Source organism: Lissotriton helveticus, chromosome 5_1 (genome assembly GCF_964261635.1).
Source record: "Lissotriton helveticus chromosome 5_1, aLisHel1.1, whole genome shotgun sequence".
Taxonomy (NCBI): domain Eukaryota; kingdom Metazoa; phylum Chordata; class Amphibia; order Caudata; family Salamandridae; genus Lissotriton; species Lissotriton helveticus.
The window spans coordinates 868689145-868707486 of record NC_136065.1 but is presented as its reverse complement, the minus strand read 5'-3'; the positions used below and the strand labels follow the sequence as shown (position 1 = coordinate 868707486).

General features: G+C 46.6%; 1 protein-coding gene and 1 long non-coding RNA gene across 3 annotated transcripts in view; one reads left to right on the top strand and one right to left on the bottom strand.

The window, feature by feature from the left end:
- GHITM (growth hormone inducible transmembrane protein) overlaps positions 1-18342 on the top strand; it is a 296117-nt gene that overhangs the window by 191911 nt on the left and 85864 nt on the right. The gene's annotated exons all lie outside the window — the stretch shown is intronic.
- Positions 1-18342, bottom strand: part of LOC144754973 (uncharacterized) — a 99863-nt gene that overhangs the window by 36895 nt on the left and 44626 nt on the right. Inside the window, exon 2 of the long non-coding RNA XR_013594815.1 lies at positions 4340-4537. This is a non-coding gene — a long non-coding RNA (uncharacterized LOC144754973). The remainder of the gene's footprint in view (positions 1-4339; positions 4538-18342) is intronic.

Genomic DNA, 18342 nt, shown 5'->3' with positions numbered 1-18342 from the left:
GCTAAAACTTTGATCGTGTCAAGACCACATTAACGGGAAACTGGCCTCACTTGGATCAGTTAAGAAAGCCCTCACTCACCACCTAGTGGTGACATGCTTCATCATTGGGCCCCACTAAAGAGGCAGAGTGCCTCTTAAGTGTGCTTCAACGCCAGAATTACTACAGAGCAGGTTTTGTGAGTTCGGGCGTGCAGTGAACTTAAATTATATTGTAGTGAGGGGATTAAAAAGATGTCTTTAGTGTATTAAATTAATTTATTATCAGATCACTAGGACATACATTTAAAATTAAGTGTAGGAAAGTAGTCCACAAATAATTGTGTGGTTGTTTCCAGGAATAGTTATTAATCAGTCAACATGTTTCTGCCTTTGAAACGGTGTAAAATTACCAGGCATTCATCAGGACGTAGAAAAAGTACTAAACCCTGGCGGTATGGACACGCTAAGGCCCACCCTTACCTAGGGACGTGAAGAGTGAAAATTAGTGAAAAAAAGGGAAGAGGGTTCTCTTCCCAATACTCCTGGTTTAGGAGGCTTCAGCACCTGTGAAGGAAAATAAAAATAAAAGGACATAGACATACAGATAAGACAAAACAAACAATTAGTAATGGTCTTATTTACAAAGGTACATCCATGGTGCTCCATTCTTTGTGGATCGACAATGGTGGTGTTCTAACCTTATTTTTAACACCAACCTCAGTCCCTGGGTAGCTAACCACTAATCGCTGGGAAGTGTGGTGTGCTACAGGTGAAGAAAAAATATTTGTGGTTGAGTTTAAAACAGTTGAAGAAACAGGTGTTTCCATTACAAATCAATGGACCAAGTAAGTAATGGTCCTATTAAAAAAAGAACATACCAACTGAAACTCATCCAATGTGATATACCTGATCACATGCCCATGTGGCCTGCGGTATATAGGTATGACGAGCAGGAAGGTTAAGCAGAGGATCTGCGAACATAGAAGCAACGTTAGGTGCAAGAAAACCACCACGAAAATGAGCAGACATTTTCATGAGAAAAACCACACCACCAATGACATGCGGTGGACTGTGATCGAACAGCTGAATACCGGTAGCAACATCACCAATCGACTGTTCGAAAAAGAACAGAGGTGGGTGTACAGATTGGGTACCCATCTTTCTGGTTTAAACGATGATATACCGTGGAACTGTTTTGAAATAACTCCCTACTGCAAAACAACTTTCAGTTGTGCCATGACAACCAGCTCCCCCCTGCACTGTAACTACCACCTCGTACAACCAACAAAAACCTGAGCACTGTGAAAGTTAAATCACGCCTTTATTGAGTAATTTAAACGTGATCCCACAACATGTGGTGAAAATCGGCCTTTTGCCCCCTTAGGTTTTATTATACATCTCGAATGTCGAGTATTTAATTGAAATCTAAATTCTCCATTTCACCATATCTGTATCAATGCCTAATCGATGGTTTAGTACTCTGTGCTTTGTAATAAACCGCCATGTCAATAAAGCTGGCCCTCTTTTGACTACTTAGTTAAACGTGTGGATTTAACAAGTGCCGGTCTAGTCTTTTCTGACACGTTCCCTAGGCAACTTCACAAACAATTGCCAGGGGTCGGGCAGACTCCTGACGCGGTCCAAACGTCACGCTCTAATTCTACCTCGATTGGCCACTTGTCATAAGACTCCGCCCACCTACAACGCGGCAGCGACCGCGGCCACGCCCCCGGAAACAGCCGCTGCAATCTCCGAAGCACCTTAAAACAACCTCGCCGGCCCTCGCCCCTGATCGTCGGGGTCGGTTCTGAGGGTTCTGCAAGTACACAGTTGGTGCCGAGCGTCAAGGGCGTAAGTGTAGACCTGAACGCTGATGAACCTCATTTGGCTGCAAATCGCGAGAGCTAAGTAATCTTTTGTCTATTTTCTGACTCGTGTATCCTTGCTTTCCTCGTTTATCAAGGGTGTGCCAAAATACGCTTCCACCCCCCTCCCGTGACCCATGGTGTACCATGAAAACACCATATAAGTGAGACATTTTATTTCAATTTTAAATCTGTTTTCGATTATTGATAGGACCATTACTTACTCGGTCCATTGATCTGTAATGGAAACACCTGTTTCTTCTACCTGTTTTAAACTCAACCACAAATATTTTTTCTTCACCTGTAGCACACCACACTTCCCAGCGATGTGGTTAGCTACCCAGGGACTGAGGTTGGTGTTAAAAATAAGGTTAGAACACCACCATTGTCCATCCACAAAGAATGGAGCACCATGGATGTACCTTTGTAAATAAGACCATCACTAATTGTTTGTTTTGTCTTATCTGTATGTCTATGTCCTTTTATTTTTATTTTCCTTCACAGGTGCTGAAGCCTCCTAAACCAGGAGTATTGGGAAGAGAACCCTCTTCTGCACTTTTTTTCACTAATTTTCACTCTTAACGTCCCTAGGTAAGGGTGGGCCTTAGTGTGTCCATACCGCCAGCTTTTAGTACACTTTTTCTACGTCCCGATGAATGCCTGGAAATTTGAAATGTATGTCCTAGTGATCTGATAATAAATGAATTTGATACACTAAAGGCATCTTTTTAATCCCCTCACTAAAATATAATTTTAGTTCACTGCACGCCCGAACTCACAAAACCTGCTCCGCAGTAATTCTGGCGTCGAAGCACACTAAAGAGGCACTCTGCCTCTTTAGTGGGGCCCAATGATGAAGCATGTCACCACTAGGTGGTGAGTGAGGGCTTTCTTAACTGATCCAAGTGAGGCCAGTTTCCTGTTCTCCTGCTCCTGTTTGTGGTACTTCAAACACCAGAGAACACTCTTTTGTTGTTTACATAGACTTAACCGGGGAATAAGAGTGTTCCTTAACTCTCCCTACCTCTCATCTTGTTGGCATAAGACAACATTAACTTCACAAAGTCACAGTTTTGGCCTATTCATATCGATTACAGTAGGCCCACCCACAGATGTGGGGTGCTGTTTTATTGAAAGGAATGTGGGAACATTGTATGTTGATTTTCCCCACAAATTCAGGAACTTACCATCTCAGAAATGTGAAGGGATTGTTTTTTAATTGAAGTTTGCTGTTTGCAGACAATAAGCCACACCACCCTCTGCTCACCCAGGTATCTAGGTGTTATCAGTAATACTATGTCCACAAATGTGATGACGGTTTCAATTGAAAATGTGTTGTCGGTAATGGCAGTGTAAACCACACCCTCTAGTCCATTCCACTCCACTCCACTACCCTCTGTCACTCTAGGCCCTTTCTACAACTTCACTGTCGGCCATACTAGTCCATCCACGACACTCCACAGCACTCTGACACTCTAGGACATTCTAGACCACTCCAATCCACTATGTGTGCCTCCATCATACAACACTCTACTATTCTCTATGCCACTCCACTCGATTACACTCTATGCCACTTTACTCATCTCTTTGGCTGTCTGCAAAACTTTCCACCACACTACGAAACTTTCCTCCACACGAAGACGCTTGCATTCGACTCTACCACGCTTGCATTCGACTCTACCACGCTTGCATTCGACTCTACCACGCTTGCATTCGACTCTACCACGCTTGCATTCGACTCTACCACGCTTGCATTCGACTCTACCACGCTTGCATTCGACTCTACCACGCTTGCATTCGACTCTACCACGCTCTCATTTGACTCTACCACGCTCTCATTTGACTCTACCACGCTCTCATTTGACTCTACCACGCTCTCATTTGACTCTACCACGCTCTCATTTGACTCTACCACGCTCTCATTTGACTCTACGCCGCTCTTTTTACTCTGCGCCGCTCTTTTCACTCTACGCCGCTCTTTCCTCCACACTACGAGACTTTCCTCCACACTACGAGACTTTCCTCCACACTACGAGACTTTCCTCCACACTACGAGACTTTCCTCCACACTACGAGACTTTCCTCCACACTACGAGACTTTCCTCCACACTACGAGACTTTCCTCCACACTACGAGACTTTCCTCCACACTACGAGACTTTCCTCCACACCACGAATCTTTCCTCCACTCTACGAAATTAATTAGACTCTACGACAATTGCATTTGACTCTACCACGCTCTCATTTGATTCTATGCTGCTCTTTCTGCTCTACTCCACTTCCCTCCTCTATGCCAACTCCCCCCCCCCACCCCCCCACCCCTGCGCCACTTTCCTCCTCTACTCGAACTTTCCTCCCCTCTGTGGCACTTTCCTCCACTCCGTGGCACTTTCCGACACTCTGCAACACTTTCCCCCTCTCTGCAACACTCTGCAACACACTACGCCATTCTATTCCATGCACCAGCACCCACCTCATCCCATCTGTCAGGCTCACCTGAGGTCTCCGCGTGAACAGGAGGCAGGAGTCTGATGAATAGATCCCAACTTCTTCTACCACTAGTCCGCCCAACAAGGTCAAAGCAGTACCAGTGAATAGGGGGAAGAGGGGAGACAAGGGAAGGAGAAGTAGGGACAGGGCAGGTCTGGTACACGTCCAACACCACGAAAGTTCCACTGGGATCCGGAAGAATTCCTGCGAACAGAAGGCTAAATCAACAGTTGGATAGACTAGGAGCAAGCACACATAACTTATAAAGATAATGTTAACACCTCATAACACTTATTCACAGTCTAGTAATTATGTGGTAAAGTAGTTGCATAGCTTACCCCCCAAGCATTTGAGGAACAGGAAATACAAGGCGGCCAATAAAGAAAGCATGTTTTTGTGGGTTGTTTACAGCACAACCTTCGAAACGACCAACGTAAACTTAATAAGCAGCCACCTAATCAGTTGAGCCAGCAGGTTTGTATGGCGCCTAATGGAGGGAGTAGAAGCGACTGTTAACCCCTGCAAACTCTTAGCTCTTGTGATATGCAGCTATGTGCTCCTTGCCTCAGGAGCCAAGATAGCTGTCCGTATGGTGTATATCGTACAATTCAAATAATACCAATAATAAAGGAAAATGCAGATGCCTGAATGCCCACACAAGAAGGAGCCCCTAAATAGCAAGCCGAGGGAGCACTCAGAGGGCGGGGCCACCTATACCAACGCTAGCGCGTTACCGCCAAACCAAGTGGGGGTCCTTGTTGAATGGGCCGAGAGGAGCGGAGAGGGGTCAAAGAAGGTCCCTGTGCCGCCTTCAGAGAATCAGTGTCCATGAGCAGGAGAAGGGACTCAGCAACTCTCGGAAGCGATGCAGGATCCGCAGACGCTACACACCAACACTGGAGCCCACGACCCGGAAGTGACTCGAGTGACCCGGAAGTGCAAAAACCTGAAACCAACGACTAGCAAGCGAAGCGTCCGTATTCTCGATGCAACGCGTTTTATGTGGGCAGTGACTCCACCCTCACCTGCCACTTTACTGCAGCGCTAACTCGGGCACAACCATGACACCATCTATAACCACAAACATATTATCAAACTCTCAGCAATTGAACTCCACAAATTCACTACAGACACATCCAACACACATTTCAATGTCTTAACATCCACTACAATCTGCGGCACTCCACTGTTCTCCACTCTACTCCACTTGCTTCCTCTGCTCATACATTCTGCTGCTCTGCGTCACTTTCTGCTGCTCTGCAACACTTACTACTGCTGTGCGGCCCTTTTCGCCGCTCTGCGGCACTTTCCGCCGCTCTGCGACAATTTCCACCACTCTATTCTATGCACCAGCACCCACTTCATCCCATCCTTAACCACAAACATATTAGCAAACTCGCAGCAATCAAACTCAACACATTCACTACAGACAAATCCAACACACACTTCAAAGTCGTAACACCCACTACAAAATCCCACATACAACACTTATAGATCCTTCTACCCTAACAACCACAAAATGGCTCCTTCACTCACACACAAAACTCCACTTCATCCTGTACCACTAATCAAGCCACTCATCGCTAACACAACCTGTTAGACCTGGCACCATTGGCGTGGGTCTCCCTCCCATTTTTGCTGTTGCCTCAGGTGTTTTTGCTGGTGTTAGATGCTTTGGGAACTGTGTCACTGCTATCCAGTGCCACAGTGCAAGTGCTCCCTACTGTAAATTAATGTATTAATCAGTGGTTCCATGATTGCCTGGTTTGGTTTACCTGTCAGACCCTAGTACAGTGCACCAGGAGTGCCCAGGGCTTGTAAACGAAACACTGCTAGTGGGCTTGCAGCACTGATTGTGCCACCCACAGAAGCAGCCTGGAAAAGTGTGTCTAAGGTCTGCCATTGCAGAGCATGCGTGCAGTCTGGTACGGTCATGCTGACTGGGAAAGAGCACCCACTTGCCAGTCCCCAAGCCTTCCCTTTTCTTCATATCAGACACCCCTATGGTAGGCCCACGGGCAGGGTGCATTGTAAGTATAAGGTGGGACATGCCCTGGTGTGTGTGGCATGTCCTAATAGTGAATTACAGCCATTTACGTTTTTCACTATTGCAAGGCTACCTGTTCTCCATAGGCCAGAATGGACAGTTAGATTATTACATTCTTATAATCCTAACTGACTCAGAGAACATGGTAGAAATTCGAGTTTAGTATGCCTGAACTCAGAATGATAAAATACATCTTTTAGTGAAGTTGGTTTTAACATTCTGTGTTTGAAAATACCACTTTTAGAAAGTAGGTATTTTCTTTCCTAACCTTTCAATCCTGCCTCTGCTAGGTTGTGTATTCTTTGTCTGGTGTTTTTGAGTGACAGGGCTGGGGATTTCAGGAGACAGAATGAGTCAGCCCAGTGGTGAATAGAGAGATGTGCATCTAGATGGGAGGTAGGAGTTGCACCTGAACCTTGAATAGGGCTGTGCCTGCCTTACACAATGCTGGCTCCTCCACCTGGGGTGCAGCGGATGTCTCTGCCCTGCACAGTGAGAGAAGAGAAGGAATCCTGTCAACAAAATGCTCCAGGACTGTGCTTTCCCTCCACAATGCTGGCTCCACCTCCTGTGGGGTGTCTGATGTTTCTGCCCTGCACTGTGAAAGGAAAGAAGGAGTCATGTGAACAGAGTGCTCCAAAACTGGTTTGGACTGGGCACAGGATTTTGTGGTATAAGTATTGGGACCCTGATCCCAAGCAATTAGATCACTTTTGGACTACAAGAAGAAACCTTTGCTGAGCAGAGGAACCTGAAGAAACGGAGGGGGACTATCCCTAAGCTGAAGTGCTGCTTGGGGGATTGGCCTGCAGTGGTTGCCTGAATGCCAAAGAAAGGAGAAAGAACTTTGTGTGCTTTATTTTCAACTTGTGAAGGATCTCCAAGGACTTGGAACAGAGCCTGCCTCCTGCTGAAGTCTCGGGGACAACAGACTTCAACCCCCAGCTCCCCGGAGTTCTTTGGAAGTGCCTGTTGCTGTTTTGGGGCCTTCTGAGGGACTGCGTGTCGCAAGGAGCTGGAAGCGCGACTCAACGAGGAAGAAGCGTGTCGCCCTCGCTGCTGCTGCCGTCTCATCGTGAATGTCGGCGCTGTAGCTGTCGTATTGCATCGCATCGAAAGAGGCGTCTCGCAATGAAGAGGAAGCGTGTCGCCTTCACATCGTGAATGTCTGCGCTGTAGCTGTAGTATTGCACCGGATCGAGAAAAGCTCCTCCCATCCCCAGAGAAGCGCGCCGTCACATCGTGGATGTCGCTGCTGTAGTTGTCGCATTGTTCGGAAGCTTCTCTCCACATCGGAGAAGAGTGTCGCATCTGAGGCTGTTGCTGTCGCATCGCTGAACAAGGGTGTCGCATTGAATCGAGACTTCTCGCAACATGGGAGAAGCGTGCCGCATCTGGAAGATCTTCAACTCCTTCTTTCTTTGCACCGGAACTTTGCCGCATTTCCATCGCTGCAACATTACTTGTTGTGGAAGCGCAACTCATAGTAAGGTACATTAATGCAAAGTGTTGCATCTTAAGAACTGCACTGAACTAAGCTAAAACTACCATTTTTTAGTATTGTGAATTTTTGTCATTTGTGATCTTATGTTAAGTCTATATAAAGAATACTTAGTTTTTATATAAACCTTGTGTGGTGTCCATTTGTGGTGTTGTCACTGGGTTACTGTATGTGGTCACAAATGCTTTACACACTGCCTCTGAGATAAGCTACTACGGGGGAGAGCAGGGTTTTTTTTTTTTAGGAGTGTACCCCCTTAACCTTACTAGAGGCAAGGGTCGCTATTTGTCACAAGTACCTACCTGTGCCAACTAGAGACCCCCAAATCTAACACAACCCAAATCAGCACCATACACAATTATATTCCATACAGGCACACACTAGGAACCACCTACTCTAACCTCCAATTACTCCTAACAGACCCCTTTCTATCACCACCAACAGCCTCCTCCTCCTTTTACCAAGCAACTACCTCCCAACCCTTACACTATACTTCACTACACATTACCTTTTCCATCAATCAATTCTAACAAAAGAACTTCTAACTCTTGTACAGCTCCTCTCACACACTACATAAACTCTTTACCAAAACACATCACCACCCCTTTACCTTGCAGCTTCCACTTGCGAACAATACGTTGCATTCAAATACTTCCTAGAAAACAAAATCATCATCCTCTTCTCTCACCTCGCCTAAAAAAAAAACCATAACACTCACAAAGCAGAAACATACGCCCACTCCGACCCTGCTAAATACACAAACAATACACAACCTAAAGCAACTCTCTGCCAAGCCTTCGCTCTACCCCCACACCTTACACACATACAACACGGCAACTCTCTTTTAACCGCCTCTCATCCATAGGACAATTTAGAACCTTACTACATGACCTTCATGCTGCACCATCACCCCTAACTCATACGCCTTCCACCATAAACAGATGCAACCAAAATAAACAGCTTGCCACCCTTTACAACTTCGCATCTCCATGTCTGCTGCACAACAAGGCTAGTCTACCAAAACACAGCTCACCTACTCTCTCTCCGACATCGTGTCCACCACCTACACATGCAGACTCATCAAAATGTCATCCTAGCCTGCTTGACCATGAATAAGATACAGAACTACACTTTTGCTATCCTCATTCAGCTAATGCCACCACTAAACCCACACCTGCTACAAGTCCACAAAACACTGCTGGCTCTTCTGCAAAACAAATGTGACACCATCACGAAAAGGCAATCACTAACTGCATACTAATAAATGCTCAATCACTCTAAAAAACAAGCATCAGATCTACAACCTTCTCACTGACACACAACCTGACATACTCTTCGTAACTGAATCATGGTTGGGAGATGACATGCCTCCAGTGTTGCATAAAGCTGTTCCTCTAGGCTGTCAAACTATCGCACAAAATTGCATAGGCAAAAGAGGAGGTGGCCTAGCTGTTTTATTAAAGCAAACATTAAATATCACGAAAGCTGACTACCTCTCCATACAAGATTGTGATCTTCACCAAATGCTGCCCTAAACCCTCTTTCTATTGTAACTTCCTTCTCCTTTACAGACCCCCACCTAGTAATGCAACATTCCCAGGCGCACTTCTAGACACAGTTTGAAACCTGATAACATTGCACTGCAATCTATGCATTCTTGGTGACCTAAACGTTTGGTTTGACAAAATATGCCCCATCCAAAACCAATCATCACTGGCTAGACGCACTGAACCTACATCAGTTCATCCACAAACCCCGACACATGGCTGGACACATCTTAGATGTAATTTTATGTATGTGCAGATCTAGTTACATTTCATACAATTACTCCAGTCACATGGTCAAACCACCATTGCTTGCTTTCCAACATAAAGCAACACAAAGCAACACAAATAAAACAACCGTACCTGCATCCAACTGTCAACCGTGGAACAAACTCAATTTTGAATACTTAGAAATACAACTAACATCCAATAAAGATCTAGACACAAATTCTGTTCTAGAATTATGAGTGGCTACAAAAGATTTTGATATCCTAATACCACTCAGACCAACACAAAAGAAAACAAGCACTTTAGAGAAATACAGAATGAAAAGAGAATGAACAGCAAATTGGAAAGCTTCAACCCGCCTGGATCAAAACAAATGCCAATCAAGGCAAACTTCACCTACAGAACCTTAACAGATTATGCAAGTGAGCAATCAAAAAAGCTAAGAAAAGATAGTATTCACTCACAATTCAAAATGCTAAATGTGCTAATAAAGATTTTCTATACAATTACCACTGAATTTCGTAAAACAAAATTGCCTAGAAGGAGCTCATCTAATCATTCAAAGATTTCACAAACTGGCAAATAATCACACAACCAAATAAGACTCTTTGGACTTCTATTTAAAACATAAAAAAACACCAGCACAGACCCATTTCCAAAATAACCCTCCCAAGAGTAGGCTAACCCAGCCTCTGCATTCCTTCCAACAAATACCACACAATAAATTTAAGGACTTGGTCAAAGCAAGCAGGCATGTCTGCAGCTCTTCGGACCCGTGTCAACCACAAGCCTTCAAGAAATTTCTTTTAACTACCTCTGTCACCACACCTGTAGGAAGAATCGTCAACAAATCCTTAACTACAGAAATATTTTCAAAACCCTGAAAAAGTCATACATACGCCATTACTAAAGAAAACAAGCCTAGACCTGCTTAGCCCACAACAACTACAGACCAATTTCAAATGGACCTTTCCTGGGCAAATTGATAGAAAGAGCAGCATTCGCCCAGATGTCACAATTCATTTAAGATAATTCCATACTTTAAGACTTCCAAACAGGATTCCATCCACGAAGAGCCTCAGAATCTGCCTCATTGCCATATGGGATGACCTTAAGAACACAGTTGACCGCAAAGCAGTTGCTGCACTACTTCTCTTGGACTTCTCAGCCACCTTTGACACAGTTGATCATGACATTCTACTACAAACTCTCTACGAAGCCGACAAAGTAGGAACTGCTCTCAACTGGATCACAGCCTATTTTCAAAACAGAACTAATGTCATCCATATTCCCCCTTTATCGTCCAAAGCGTACTTCACAAAAGCAAGGGTCCCTCAAGGCTCTATCATCTCACCCAAGCTTTTCAAATTATACACAGTCATTAGTGGCGCCGATCAATGAATTTCACCTCGCATGCTATGCAGATGAGACACAAATACTCCTTAAACTGGAAAGCCCCAAAAACATAAGAAATTCACACATTTTTGGTTTCTTCATAGCCTTTGATCAGTGGATGACATGGAGCTATTTCAAACTGAATGCTTCTAAAACAGAAATATTCACATGTGGAGATTGGAAACCTTATGACCCACTCGCCGGCTGGCCTGACGAATCCGGGAACACTGACTAAAGTATCTAATGAAATAGCTTGCATTCCACAGTAATTCAAAGGTTTCCTATCAATGAATGCCCAAGTAGACAAACTAGCAAGATCCAGCTTCATTACTATAAAACTCTGCAACACATTGTCCCTGTCCTGGGATTTCCTCACAAGGTCCCAGCTACTATCTCTCTTGGTCTGTCAAAATTCAATTACGCCAATTGCCTCTACCACGGATCATCTGTAATAACTATGAAAAGACTGCAATGGGTTCAGGACTCAAGGGGGGTGTGGCCAGCCGCAAGCAATGGCGGACGCCTGAGGAGAGGGCCGGGGCCACCAAAAACCCGACAAATCCTATATAATCCTGGAGCACCCAGGCCACCACTGTGGTGGACGGACTGCTGTAGCTCCCAGGCACTGCACGGGCCGCACGGGAGTCGAACCGGGCCCTGACGACGTGGAAAAGTGTGCAGCAGCATAACGACCGGCAGATGATTAACAAAAGGTCGCGGCTTGCGGCCTGGACATCCCGGAGTACCTAAGCCGAGCCCATTACAACTGCGCTCGGAGGTGCAGAGGAGTGCCACGCTGCCCTGTCACTGCTCCTACCCTTGGTGTGGAGGAAGGATTTGGATCTGGCGGTGTGAATCCCTCCCACTGGTGAACATACGCACAATTTGGAAGTGCGCAAATGGTGATCCGCCCGTCGGTTGGGGCACCCGAGGAGCAGCGCGGCGGTCTGGGGCCCACGGAGGTATTGGATATGGCCCGCATCAAATCCAGAGACTGAGGACACCCCCTGCACCACACCGGTGGGTGAGTGTACCGGCCCTGAGAGAGCCCTTCCACTGATTAAGATTTGATTGGCAAGCGGCTGGAGGTGAGAAGGCACCGTACCGCTGCCTTTTTGGACCCCTGGTCGGGTAGTGAGAGGGCGGTGTGATCTCCTTCCTGGATTGATCGCAACAAGGGCTGGGGGCCGGGATACCACGTACTTACCTGCAGTGGGCAACTTGAGACAGTCCTGGAACTTTCTTCCCTCCAGGCCTGACCAGCGGGCTTATGTAAAGGCAAGTGGTCCCCGCAGTAATGTGGGGCACTTAATTGAAAAGCAGAGATCCTGGTGCCGGAGTGACAGTAAAATAACTGTTTGGTACCCAACGAACCATTTAAATGCATAGATAGCTGGCGCAGAAGCATTAAACACCGGTCTGAAAGGCTGTGGGCCAAGTGGGACAATAACCTAACGATATTGGGTTACAGCCTGGAGGTGTTGTGCTTCACAGCATGGGGTGGCCAAAAGGAAAATCGGTGGACCAAGGACAGTCTTCAGAAACTAGTCCGTACTCACAGCATGACCCTCAACCCACGCAGGAAGAGATTCGGGACACCTTAATGCAGGAAGAGCAGTCCCAAGACAAACCAGACCTTATCCTGAAGGAAATCCGTGAATCTAGGGCAGTGGTGGAGCAGCAGCTGGACAGTCTGACAACGGATGTGAGCCTGCTCCGTGCGGATCATAAAAAACTGGCAGAGCTGGTGCAGACCCATGCAACTATCCTATCGGACATTACGCCTTGGTATAAAGCACAGACGGAGACTGTCTCACAGCTCCAGCGACAAGTGAAGGAACAGCAAGAAAAAGTTGACGATGCTGAAGGGCGGCACCGGAGGAGGAGTAACCTCAGAATCGTTGGCATGCATGAAAAAAGCCAAGGCCGGGACCCCACACAATTCATTGAGAATTGGCTGCGCACTGAGGTTGCACTGGAGGGACTGACTGCAATGTTTAGTGTGGAAAGGGCTCACAGGGTGCCAACAGGGCAAAGGGCCCCCGTACTACCACCTCTGCCTATAGTGGCAAAGATCCTGAATTACAGAGACCGAGACCCGCTGCTCCGCAGGGCAAGGGAAAGGGCGCCACTCCTATTTGAGAACTCGAAAGTCTCCTTGTTCCCGGATTATACGATACAAGTGCAACGGCAAAAGGAGACATTCTATGGGGTTAAGCAGCACCTACAACAGCTAAACCTATGGTATGCTTTAATTTTTCCGGCCAAATTGAAAGTTCTACAGGGTAATGCCACTCACTTCTTTGAAGACTTAGAGACGGCATGTTGATTGAGGTGAACTTCCCAAATCTGGCGATACTGGATGAACACCGGCAGCCGCGAAGGCCGAGTCAATGCCGCAGGCGCACAGGGTTACGGAGCATGTCTAAGCAGAAGGCATGGGATGAGAAGGTGCCAGCTCTTGAGCAACAACTAGAGAGTAAAAGAGCGGCATTGAAGGTGGCTGCAACATGGAGAGCATCGGGAGAGATCAGCAGGCGTGATTAGTCTTCGGATGGAGCGCCCGCAACGGATTTGGAGACCAGTCAACAGTTGTTCCCATCCTTGACACCACAAACTGCCAGGGAACTGGAGGACTAATCACGCTGACAGGGCGGAACTTATGCAGACATGTAAAGTCCTGGTGGTGTTGGTGGAAGATTTATCCACCCAAAACCCAGCGATACTATGCGATGAAGCGAGGCGAAGACATGATCGGTGCGCTGGCAGCAGCTGGTAACTGTATCAATATGGATGCACCTTTATGTACAGCATATACTGTTGAGGGGTGTGTCCCGGGCCCAGGAAGCAATCTCATTTCTACCCCTAACTGTTGTTTTTCTGTTTTCTTATATTATTTTTCTTTTCTCACATAGTTTGCATTGTCTTTAATAAGTTTAAAAAATGTGCAATCACTATAGTGCAATAGCAACAATGCGTACATTTGGTGCGGCGCGATGGTGCTTGCAAAGGGCATAATTGTCTGTGACTGGCGTATCATCCCCCCACCCCCTTGCAAAAGCGCCAAATGAGTTCCAGCTGTTTGGTCAAGCACAGTTTTGGGGTTGGACCTTCCAAATTGGGGTAGTTTGGGAGTTATATGTGGCAGTTACAAGGGAGCACATGCGAACGCACGACAGACTGAACCTGAGACCAGACGCAGGGCACAGGGCTTGGTGGTGCACAGCACACCTAAGTTAAATGGAGTCAAGGGCAACATATACATTCCTCACATGGAATGTGCGAGGTATGGGCTCCCTGCTTAAACGATACTGCATGCCTGCTCTGCTCAGTAGATGGAAAACACAAATTGTTCTCCTACAGGAGACACATTTAAGCGCCAGTGAAGCAAATTCATTACAGAAAAAGTGGGAAAGTCAGCTATATAATACAACTTATTCGGCTTATGTACGAGGTGCGGCAGTATGGATACGGGCAGGAGTCCCTTACAGATTGCTGGAGCAGAGGGTGGATGATTAGGGCAGATATGTACTGCTGAGGGGCAAGATGGATGGGCAGAAGCTGGTGTTAGGCAGTATTTATGCACCGAATTCGGAACAGGATGGGTTCCTTCAACGAATGAACACTGCGTTGGCGGACTGGGTACAATACCCTTGGATACTTTGGGGGTGGGAGGGGGTACGGGGGGGGACGGGACTATAAAGCGTTGCTGGATATATGGATGGACAGATCACACCCGCCACTCCGAGGAGCATTGGCAACACGACAGGCCAGGGCATTGGAGGTATGGACAGATGGGTGGGGCTTCAAGGACACGTGCCGAGTTAAACATGCATCGACAAGGGAATATTCCTTTTATTCCCACGTACATGCAGTACACACAATAATAGACTATGTCTTCTGCTCTCGCTCCCGTCTCCAAAAGGTGTTGCAAATATCACATTTGGGTAAAACACTTTCGGACCACAGTCCGCTGGAGATGACTCTGGAGTAGGGTTTATATCCCAACACCGGTACCGACGTCTGAGATTCAATCCCCAAATGCTTGAGGACTTTGATTTTTGGATGCATATGGCAGATACTGTTGCGGACTACTTCACTCGGAATGTGGGTTCCGCCTCCTCCCCACTAATAGAATGGGAAGCGTTCAAGGTGGTAGTGAGGGGAGCCTCCATAGCAGTAGTAGTAGGAGCGAGACAGGAGATAGTGTGCAAATTGACAGAAGTTGAGGGACAACTGGGACCCCTGGAAAAAGCAGCCGCAGAATCCTTAACCAGGGGGGTGACCTGCAGAAGATGCAGGTAGAGCATGCTGACCTGTTGGAGAGGCTGAGGGTAATTGACTACAAAGCATATGTCCAGAGAACACGTGGAGGCTGATAAAGCAGGTACCTTACTAGCACGCGTCATTAGGGCCAACTAAAAAAGTGGCCCCAGTAACACAAATCCGCTCCCCATCAGGAGACATGGCTGATACTCAATTAACGATAAATGGAGTATTCCAAAAGTACTATAGGTGTTTGTACAGTGCCCCAGGCACTCATATATTCCGGAAATTAGGGAGTTTCTCCAGGGAGTATGGCTGCCGAAGCTAGCAGCCACAGATCAAGACTAACTAAGGTCACCTATCACAACGTAGGAAATTCTGATGGCAATCCGGGCCCTGCCGCAGAATAAGACCCGAGGGCTAGATGGCGTACCGCCCATTGTCGCTCCTAAACACTGGGTATAAAATTCAAAGTAAGATCTTAGCAACCCGTTTACTGCCCTATCTCAATAAGTTAGTACAGGTAGACCAATGCAGGTTTGTGCCATGTAGGAGCAAGTCGCACAACGTGAGGCGGCTCTATCAAATAATGTGGGCCCCATTGGTGAGATTCCCAAGGCTGGCTTCCTATCCTAAGATATGCGGCAGGCGTTTAATACGTTGAGCTGGAAAGACATTCTGGCTGCTCTGGGCATACATGGGATACCTGTTGAATACATCTACTGGGTTAGGTTATTATATGCTGCCCCAACAGCTTGTGTTAGGACGTGTGGCCGCATTTCTAAGGCGTACAGGGTTCACCGGGGCACGAGACAGGGCTGCCCCTGTCCCCCATGCTCTTTATACTAGCAGTTGAACAGCTCTCGCATAAACTGCGCATGTCAGCCCAAAATTGGGGCATACCTATAGGTCCAGTGTCGCTATATGCTGATGACATAATCATGAACACCCGAGATTTATGCAGTGGAATATCCGGACGCCGCAGAGATTTTTGAGGCCGTTGGTCAAGTTTCGGGTCTCCGCATACATTTTGATAAATCGGTGCCCCCTTCTTTAACCACCTAGAGGCTCCGTGTAGGGTAGGGTTTGGAGATAAGCAGATACAGGTGACCTCAGTTGCGTTTAAGTATTTGGTTGTGCACATATATAGAACGCAACAAGACACGGTAGACGGAAATGTGCAGAGAGCAATACTACGTTGCGCTCTCAAATAGCGTCTGGACTACTCTGCCATTGTCTGTCACTGGACGTCTAGCCATCACAAAGATGGTAATGTTGTCTAGAGTGCTGTACTATTTCACAACAATCCCGATATTTCTCCCTGCGAACATATTCCGGGTCTGGGTTCCTTATTGATAGAATTAGTGTGAGGCATGGGTAGAAGGAGAGTGGCACTCAAGAAATTACAACTACTGACCACTGCTGGAGGGGTGGAAGCCCCCGATTTCAGGGCCTATTGTATGGCGAGCCAGTTACAATGGCTTTCGTTCTGGCTTGCGGGTCACAACCTGCAGGAAATTGGTTACACGCTCAGAATGTTGACGCAAGGCAAACTGCATGCAAAATTACATAGCATACCCTCAATTGATAGTACGGACTCTCCACTCCTGCAAATAGCATTGAAATATTAGAATTATGCCAAAAAATATACACGGCACCTAATATCCCTTTTGTAGGACTGGCCATCCCATCGGGAGTAGTCACGCAGGGACAGATGGCAGAATGGGTGGAAGGAGGGATAGGTATGGTGGGGACACTATTTCAGGAGGGCACACTGATGTCGCACACTGACTTTACAAATACTAATGACCTGTCGGATACTCTATTTCTCTTACATGCGGGATTATCTCATTGTATGAAACAACTGTGGGCCCCAAATGGACAAGAGCCGCCCACAAATGAATTAGTACATATGCTCCATTTAATGGGAAATGGTAGGCATCTAACGAAATGGCTTTATGTAGGCATTAGAGGGACAGTTATATCCCCACTAGGGGCGTTGCGGACGAAATGGGAGACAGATGTACAGAGGGTCTGACGGACAAAGAATGGACTAAAGTACTGGAATCCTCGAAGATCGTGTCACACAATGCGCGGTTCAAATGTATTCAATATCTGATTATACAGAGAGCATTCCTCACTCTGCATAGACTCCAAAAAAGTTTTCCGCCGCCCCCTCAAATGGCCAAGATGCGTTGAGGCGGATGCCGGGCTGGTACATATGCTGTGGACATGTTCAGCACTAACACACTATTGGACGCAGATTGCGCACATGCTTGCTGACACTGTAGGGAAGAATACTTGGAACACAGCAAAGAGCTGAATTCTGGGGTTATACTGCCAACCCAAAGGATATAAAGTACAAGCACGCTTTGCAAATATAGCGTTCATAATAGCAAAGAGGCATATTACCAGCCAGTGGAAGGCAGCAAGGCTACCAAACCTTGAGTCCTGGAGGAAGGGAGTAAGTGATTAAATGGAGTCTCGCTGAAAGAGCTACGATACGTAGGAAGGAGCAGAGGGGACTGATAAAAATACTGATAGCGATGGCATGGGATGTGCTGTGCGAGGCGTTTAAAAGCGGGGAAGAATCAACGCAGGTAGAAGCGACATGATCACGGCTGTGGCTGAAAAACTAGGTGTGTGAGGCAGATACCGATTATAAGTTGCACCTGAACACGTTGTGAAGTAATGTATTGTGTAGGACTCTGTGTGAAATGGCACTGTATTACTCTGTCTGTTAGGCGGCTGTCAATGGTGTTCCCAGTTAGATAACTGCAGGTGTGGGGTGGAGCTAGGGTTCCAGAGTAGTTGTTTTAGGTTCATTTAGAATTTCAAAAAATTCGTTCATGATACAGAATGGAATATCCACTGTCAGAAAAGGTATACACTGTAACATGTTGATGGTAAAGAGCTACGCACATTGTGATGTTGAACTGGCAACTTAACCATGTATGTATTAGCAGTGCGCATAACGGCGAGCCACGATGATACTACTAGGTTCTAATGTGAATGTAGAAGATTGTCT